Raw genomic sequence first — 9,478 nt, 5'->3', positions numbered from 1 at the left:
CTCGAAGATCCTGGCACATCGTGAATCCCAAACAACATCCTGGTATCACTCTTCATGATAGCAACAACATTTCACTTCCGGAATCACAATGCGCACAACTTCTAAATGAGGCATTCACGGCTGTTTTTACCTGCGAGGACATTACTACCGCACCTATGAAGGATTGTATATCTGACATCGACATGCCAGAAATTGATGTAACCGAAGCGGGCATATTTTCCCTTTTAAGTAAACTGAAAATTTCTTCTACATGTGATCATAATGGTATCAATAACACTATACTGAAAAATACACGCCATGGCATCTGCAGTATTCTGACGGCCCTTTTTTCACAATCTCTCGCGACAGGCACTATCCCCGATGATTGGCGAATAGCCAAGGTAGCACCCTTTTTCAAGTCAGGCGACCGTTCTTCACCATGCAACTACAGACCTATTTCGCTAACAAGTACCATATGCAAGGTCATGGAACACGTCATTCACTCCCAAACTGCCAAATACTTGGAAAGCCACAACATAATATACCAGTATCAGCACGGTTTCCGCAAGGGCTACTCTTGTGAAACACAACTTGCAGGGTTTGTTCATGACTTACACTCATCCATTGACGCTGGTTTACAAGTAGATGCAGTTTTCCTTGATTTCTCCAAAGCTTTTGATTGCGTTCCGCACCACAGATTACTTCTCAAACTTGCATGCCTAAACATTCACCCTAACGTCCTCGCATGGGTTAAAGATTTTCTTTCCTCCAGGCTCCAGTTCACTTCCGCTAACAACTACAATTCTTCTTTTGCCCACGTTACTTCCGGTGTCCCCCAGGGCAGCGTGTTCTTAACATATATTAACGATCTTCCTTCTTGCGTAACGTCCCGGGTTCGTCTCTTTGCCGATGATGTCGTAATTTACCGCACAATTTCCTCTGATATCGATCGCCAATGCTTGCAATCTGACCTTGATGCAATTGCCTTATGGTGCTCCAAATGGCTAATGTCGCTTAATATATCTAAAACCAAGTTCATGACATTTAACGGCCGAAAGTCTCGAATTGGAAACACTTACTTCATTAATAACAGCACGATTGAGTCTTCCACTTTCTACAAATATCTTGGCCTTCATTTCCAGTCTGACCTAACGTGGCATCACCATATAAATTTAACCCTGGCAGCTGCTAACCGTACTCTTGGAATACTTAAACGAACCCTCAAGCAAGCGCCACCACTCGTACGAAAACAGGCATATACCACAATCATTCGCCCGAAAATTGAATATGCTGCGGCAATTTGGGATCCCATCAGGTATATCTAGCCTCTAACCTTGAAGCCCTGCAGAACCGTGCTGCTCGATTTATTTTTTCAGATTATTCTACATTCACCAGCGCTACATCTTTAAAAAATCGTGCCGGTTTGCAATCCTTGAGCCTTCGTCAAAAACATTCCCGCTTATCACTATTTCATAAAATTTTCCACCATTCCTCACTTCGTGATGATTTCTTTCAGTCACCGCCGATTATCTTTCCTCGCCACGATCACCCTAACAAAGTGAAACGCATTTTGTGTCGGTCATTAACTTTCGCTCAATCCTTCGTACCACGCACTATCATTGATTGGAACGATTTACCCTCATACATAGCCATGGAAACTGACATAGCCAAATTTAAGGAAACAATTTGCACTACTGTGAGAAGCTGTTAAAATGTTTCCTTATTAAGTGTGTTTCCCTGATAATTTTTATGCTTTGTGATTTGTTGCTTGCTGCTGACGTTTTTATGTAACTTTTTTTTTTGTTCCTTACGATGTCTACACTGCCTTGTTGAACGAAAATCAAAAAACACATGTCTTGTAAATGTTTTTCTTTTTATGTATGCTGTACCTGAATGTACACTTGCTTTTCTTGTATCCCCCCCCCCTATGTAATACCCTCCTTCGAGGGCTTTTAGGGGTATTGTAAATAAATAAATAAATAAATAAATTACAATTCCATAATAAGTGTCAATGAGAAAATGGCAGTACAACTTGAGAAACTCCCAATACAGCTTTCTGTTGCTCAATACGTGCTACGCAGAAGTTTTATCCCAGAGAGAAAGCAGCCCGCCAATGCACGCAAGATTGCCCCGCGACTGGACCTTCGAGGCACATTGCGCGTATTCGCGGGCTTCATTCACGCTCGGAAAAAATACTTTTATGTAGCACGTGTTGAGCAACAGAAAGCTGTGTCGGGAGCCTCTCATGTTGCTCTGCAATTTCCTAATTGAGACTTTTCATTTAATTATAATAATTGAGATGTTCAATAATAAATTAAGATAATTATCTAATCAGCGTGGATGCAAAAAATAATCTGAGTATCTCAAAACGACGGCAAACAACATTACCTTGTTTTTTTTTTCCACCTACGTAGCATTTGCATATATTAAAGTTTGCCTCAAATTAAGTGAAACACTCTGTATACTTCTTTGCAATTCGAATTATTCTCCACGGTTTCCTATATCACCGCCGATGAAGTCCACAGGGTGGGACGTCACCAAAGATCATGTTAACTCGAACAGCCCGTATACCGATTGTGGTAAGGCGTGAGATGAACTAGAAAACAGCCGACATTGAAAAAGCCTTGTTTCTTCAGGTTTACATGCCGTCTATAGATTGACTAAAGAAAAAAGTTGTTGATATCTTTCCGACCCGTGTACGCTGTAACCAAACGCACGTATCGGCGGATAATACCGAGCTACGTTAGATGTAGGCCACTGGAGTTGTATGCTCCTGAGATTCCTTTAGAGCCTATTTGCAGACTTTAGTATACGTATACCCAGTCCTTCACAGGCGGTACTCCCGTGCGGCCAATTATATGTTTACGTCATCACTGTATTAATTGCTTTGACCTATCATCGGAACAGAAAATTTGCACTAACATGTGTGCAGGTATCCCATTAGGCGGTACGCTTTTAGATATGCTAGAAATACACTGTATTACTGATCGTCGTTGGCGATAATGGAAACGCCTGACGATCTTTTTAACGGCTTTTAGAAACAGTGCATTCATGCAACTGTGCGTTCCAGTTCCATACGATAGTACAGAGCGTTTGTAATACAGCGTTCCAACGCATTTCCTTCATCCATGGAAAAAACAGAAAAATGGAAAAGAAAAGCATCACGTTTCACCTCGCACGGCACGCAGAGAGTGAAAGAGATGAACAAACAAAAAGCTTTCGGACTTCACGCAATGGCAGTTAAAGCCGCTTAAACTTATGGCAGCAATGGCGGCGCGCCATCTGTCCGCGTCAATTTGAATTCTCTACGAGTGCGCCAGGCACGTATAACGCTTGTTGCAGCGGTGTACAAATGTTGTAGCGCTTTTTCAGAAACATCAGAGTATTTCATCTATATGCTATACGATAGCTGACCTGCATAACTTTTTTCCGGCTTTTCTTTAAGGTGTGCGAAATTACCAAAAAAAATACCACGTGACTGCCGGCTAATATACCGCACATTTAGTGCAGTCAAGTGTAGAACAAATTAACAAAGGCTGCTCCGCGCGCAGAGATCGACTGAACAGGCTGTTGGTGACTGCAATGAACGTTAAGTGGCAAAAGTGGCCTGTCCTTTTAAGAAAAAAAATCTTCAACGCAACAGCGACCGCCACGTGCAAATGCGACATACGACCGGAAGCAGTATTTGAAGCAGCGCAGGCGTTCTTTTTCTTTTCGGACCAATGAAGAAACACTTTGGTTGGAGGCGAGACTGGTAGTGCGATGAAGGACGGCGTTGAAAACCATGCTGCATCCGGTGGCATATCGCATTCGCACGCGGCAGCCGCATTTTCGTTGCAGAATTTTCTTTTCTTAAAACTGCACGCCCCTTCTGTCACTTAATGTCCATCGCAGTCACCGACGGCCTGTTCAGTCGATCTCTGTGCGCGGAGCAGCCTTTTCTAATACCTTTACCTTACATTTGGGGCCGCTAAAAGCGCGGCGCGTTAGCCAGCAGTCACGTGGTATCCTTTGAATTTCACGCATTTTAAAGAAAGGCTGGGAAAGAAATGAAACAGGGAAGTTATCTTAGCATAGATGACATATTCCGATGTTTCTGCACAAGCGCTACGACTTCTGTATTGAGGATTTTTCCCTAGAGTTACCGTTTAAAGAGTGAATTAAGCAATATTTGTTAATTACCCAGCGGGACGGATAGGGAAGAATATGACGGACTCCATATGGCTCAGAACAATACTGCGCCAATTCGGCACGCGTAGCGCCTATGTTTTTATTTATATACTTGGCTCAAGTTAGCTGAAACGCCCTGTATAGATTAGCTATAGACTGGTCTAAAGGAATTGTCTATAGGCAGTCTGTAGACCACAATCTACAAAAAGTGTAAGGCCACAAGTTCATAGACTAGACTGGTCTATAGATATACTCTATTGATAGCCTATAGGCACTTGCCTTTAGACATTTCATAGACTTCAATCCACAAAGGTATAACTGTATAAGCCTATATACACTTTTGCCTATAGACATTCTGGAGAAATTTGTCTTCATACGAATTTTCATTAATATATAGACAGTCTATAGACTGGTTTATAGGAATAGTTTATAGATAGCCTATAGACATTAAATAGACTTCAGTCTACAAAAGTAGAACTGGATAAGCCTATACACTTTTGTCTATAGGCGTTCTGCAGACATTTGTCTACAAACGAATTTTCATTAATCTATAGACAGTCTATAGACTCAGACATTTTATATACTAGTCTACCAACAGTGTAAGGCCATAAGTCCATATACTGTCTGCAAAAATTTTCGTAAAGGGAGGGGAACTCTGGCAAATTGGACCACCTGGGGTTGTTTAGGCGTGCACCTGAATCTAAGTACACGGGTGGTTTCGCATTTCGCCCTCATCGAAATGCGGCCGCCGTGGCAGGGATTCGATCCCGCGACCTCGCACTTAGCAGCCCAACACCATGGCCGCTAAGCAACCACGGCGGGTGGTTTGAAACCAACCACTGGACCAACTTGGGTCACCGAGTGTGTGACGTCTACATACGTGCGGCTCTTCAACGAACCTTTTACACGCCGACATGGGCCAGTATATCGACGCGGGACTGGGCAGGTACTGCTGTTCAAAGAAACTCTTTCACGCCGACATGAAGCACTGAATGTGCGCCACTTGGTCTATGCGGGCCTCCAATGAACCTCGGCGATACCGACTTGGGTGAGTGGGTATGTGCCATTGGAAACGTGCCTCCCTACTACGACGCTGGGCGAAAAGGCATCACGCCGAGAAAAAAAGAACATTCACCATAGTTGAGAACTATACATTACAAAAATGACAAAATATTTAGTAGGGTTGAGAAATGGGCGAGCTGGTATTGCATTCTATAACTGGTACAGCGAAACATGGAAGGGAAGAAACAAGCTGAGCCGGCCAGAAGAAGCAACAGAGCGCTGACTTCCAAAGGTCGGTTGCAAGTCAGCACTGTGTTCCTTCTTCAGGACGGCTCGGCTTATTTATTCCTTTCCGTGTTGGGCGCTGTATAAGTTTTATAATATTTAGTTCCTTAGCAAACTCGTGCAATGCATGCTTGGCGCAAACTATTCGTTGCTTACCGCTCCGAAATTATTCCACTCTTGTTCTTACAGTTAGAAAAAATTGGCGGCAGTTTTTTATGTTTCTTCCTGCTGCAAATATGAGGAAAGTTTGGTGTGACACCATGCGAAAATCTAAAGAAGAGGTGGGTAATTAAGAGCATGAACTACTAGGACAAAAGCAAAGGCACGAGAAAAGTCAAGGCACAGAAGAGACAAGACAGAGCCCCTGTCAATCTGGCGCCTGGCTGAGCTGGGCTGCGCGTCCACAGCAGCCAGGCGCCAGATTGACAGGGACCCAGGTAACCACCACAAGGCAGACATAGCGAAAGGGAAAGTAAGTCCAAAAATAATTGGTACAAAAACAATGAAAATATGAATACAAGCAAAGCAGTTCGTATATCTTCCAAAATGAGAAAAATAACATGTTAAAACATTTGAGGAAGAGTGGCGACATGTACAATCACTATACAAAGCTATATACCATAACATACATTATATATATATATATATATATATATATATATATATATATATATATATATATATATATATATATATATATATATATATATATATATATAACATTGTGCCAAAATTTACAAAAACAGGGAAAAAATGGAAAGAAACACAGCCTGTCATGTATATGCAAAATGATGTTGTAGCGGACATTTTGTTAAGTTGCCCATGTGCTTTTACTTAGTCAAAATTGAGTGGAGACTGTATTTCTACATCTGCAGCTTGTAAGTAGTAGAACAGCGGTGTAAAAACCACGCGACTATTTTCAGCGAATTAACGAGGCGCCCATATTCGTACAGGAGTGCTGTTCCGTCTTTAAAATGCCTGAAGCAGACATTAGAATAATCAAAAGAAGATTTAATGTGATAATCACACATATTTTCAACACTAATTATATTACATATTTTGAAGTAACTTACAGTGAAAGCAGCGTAGTCTGGTTTAGAGACGTGGCGAAGGGCTTTCTTTTGCAATCTTGCGTATTTTTTCTTCTCTATATATAATTTAGAAGTTGTTAATCCTCAATAACCAAAATAATTTATTCGAGAGTCAAGTAATGCAGAATATATTTCCACCATTACCTTTGAAGAGGCCCTTGACCACTTCTCATCGAAGTAGAGAAAGACATTTGAAGTGAAAATAGGCTATTTAAGAAATACTTTGCCGCAAAAAGTACTTCAGTGCGTTAAGCAGAAGCGAAGTTATTGGCAGTCAAACGCGGCCTCTAAAGCCCCTTAAACTTCGTTAACGGCCTCTGCAGTGCTCCCGTTGCTTCTTCAATGCCTTGCACTACGAAGGCTACGGCGCAGTGGGGCGTGGCCACAGCACTCCGCCTTCTAGATGTCACCGTGTCGCCCAGTTCAAGTTTCATTTCGGATGTTAACGTAGGCGCCACGACTTCCGCCTTTGGTGCCTGCGACGCGCTAAGCGCAAGCGAAACGCGGTTGTCCACAGCGAGCCGCAGTGCGCTTAGCCAGCGGACTCGTGGCGGCCGTGGTATCTACGCCATGTAGCCGACCGCAGCTTTGTGTCAACTACCGGCCAATAGCAGCCGTCTAGGGGAATGACGAAATAAAGCGTCCAGAAGAGAGTGAGGACAGGGCCCCCGGCTGAAAAGAGAGCGTTTGAGAGAAAGAGATCAGCTTGCGAGCTCAACGCAGCATGCATGACAACAAAACTTGGCTGAGATGTTCCCAGCAACGTATGCTACCCACGGATTATGTTATTTCACCAAGCGGGAGGGGTGTTTCAGGGCCCTTTTAACAGAAGATGTGCGTGGCAACGTGAAATCTTACGAGTTGCTGGCACCAAATTTTACATAGATTAATAACATGTGCGTCTCCTTTCTGATAGAACGGCACGCCCAGTAATCTGTGTTTTTGAGACTATATCTATTTCTTCATCAGCACACTTTATACCCTCTTCTATTTTCACAACTTAGTCTCTTGCACGAAATACCATTGTTCTAATTGTTTTTGCGGGATTAAGTTTAGTCAGTTTCTTGAGCACTGACGATAAAGGTTGTATAATGCTTCATTACATTTAGTTGCTGATACATACGCATCAGTATCAGGAATCATTGTGGTGCAATCATCAGGGTAGATAATAAATTTTTCTCCACTATCAACACATACTATGCTATTTATTTCATCATCATAATCATCATCATCATTAGCCTATTTTATGTCCACTGCAGGACGAAGGCCTCTCCCTGCGATCTCCAGTTACCCCTGTCCTGAGCCAACCGATTCCAACTAGCACCCGCAAGTTTCCTAATTTCGCCGCACCACCTAGTCTTCTGTCGTCCTCTACTCCGCTTCCCTTCTCTTGGTACCCATTCTGTCACCCAAATTGTCCAACGGTTGTCTAATTATTTCTCCGCTGCATGAAAGTAACAGCCCCAAGCCTTGACGGAGTGATCTATGCGGCCTTAGCCAATCTTGGTTCTCAATATACAGAACGTTCGCTAGCCGTTACAACGAAGTGAAATGATACCAAGTTCCCGAAAGATATCAAGAATTGACCATGAGCCAACGCCAGGAAAATGTCCCATGATATGGGATCACTCGGCTCAATAATCCTCAAAAACTGCATTTCAAAAATGTGGAATAAATGATCAATTAATATATGCCGCGGTGGAATGAACCATCCAGTTTGTTGCCCCAAGATTTGTCTGGATTTTATATAGGCCAATGTACAATGGACCGCATCATAAATCTGGTGACAACTGCAGGACACGAAATGCGAAAGAAAAAGGTCACAATATCTATTGTTCAAGATATTGGAAATTTTCACGATCTTGACCACTGTCGAGCAAATATGGCATCTGGATCCAGGTTTCCGTCGATGTTCAGTTTGAGCTATATCAGATCTTTGCTCGACTGTGATAATAAATGGCGGTGTCTTGTTGAAGGCGAACGTCTTGTGTCGGCCCAGCGCTTTGTGGTTGTTACTCTAAAAGAAAGAAAAGACGACGCAATAGAAGTAGTCAGGCTACGTTTGCAAATTTCAGCCGTGCAAACGGAGCAGCATGCCGTCTCGGTTCGTTTTCGTGATGCTTTCCCCTAATTCGGCGTTAGTGATGCTCAATATGTCTTCACAGAGGAAAGATCCAAGTACAAGCACCTCTACCGTACGCTAATATGCCGCTGCCGGTAAGAAAAACTTCAATTTGTCGTATTGTGTCATGAAGCAGGAAATCAACTGATGCGACTCACCGCGAAGTCGCTTGTTTTTCAGTGCAGAAATCCAATCGATTACAGCATTAGACACGCTAGAAATTCAGCGAAAGCGAGTGCTCGTAAAATATTTATTTCAATATTATTTTACTGAATGTACGAGTATATATATATATATATATATATATATATATATATACATGCTAGCGATAACACTGTGGAGTTGTCTACTATATTATGAAGGCACTTTGTAATCGAGAGCTGCCACTTCGCGATGCCAGCGAGTCTTCACCTCAGAGGCCGCGAGCGCATAAAAATTAATTATACGAGTTGCTTTAAGGTCGCCCGACATTTTGCGTAGGCATGAACTTCATAAAGCTTCACGTGCCTGACACCCGCATGTAAGCTTTTTAATCGGCACTACCGATTAGGACGTATGTCGACGTTAGTGTTCAGTGCGACTTCAAAAGAGATGCTTGTTTATTTGGGTTTTGCGTCGCTCAAGCCCATAGTGTGTTCTCTTAGGATCGGATTTACGGAGCTACCTGACTTAAGCTGCAGTGACATGGAATGTGTCTAGGCATTGGAAAACAAGTCGGTGCAAGAGACGTTCTCTGCTGCGGAAGTGGCAGAGCTGTGCCTCCGTACTACGGCATTTCTCATTTGGTATCACGGCAGAATAAGCATGTTGATGTGTCAAATTGAGCACC

This window comes from Dermacentor variabilis, chromosome 4 (assembly GCF_050947875.1).
Source record: "Dermacentor variabilis isolate Ectoservices chromosome 4, ASM5094787v1, whole genome shotgun sequence".
NCBI lineage: Eukaryota > Metazoa > Arthropoda > Arachnida > Ixodida > Ixodidae > Dermacentor > Dermacentor variabilis.
Note: the sequence above shows the minus strand (reverse complement) of the source record.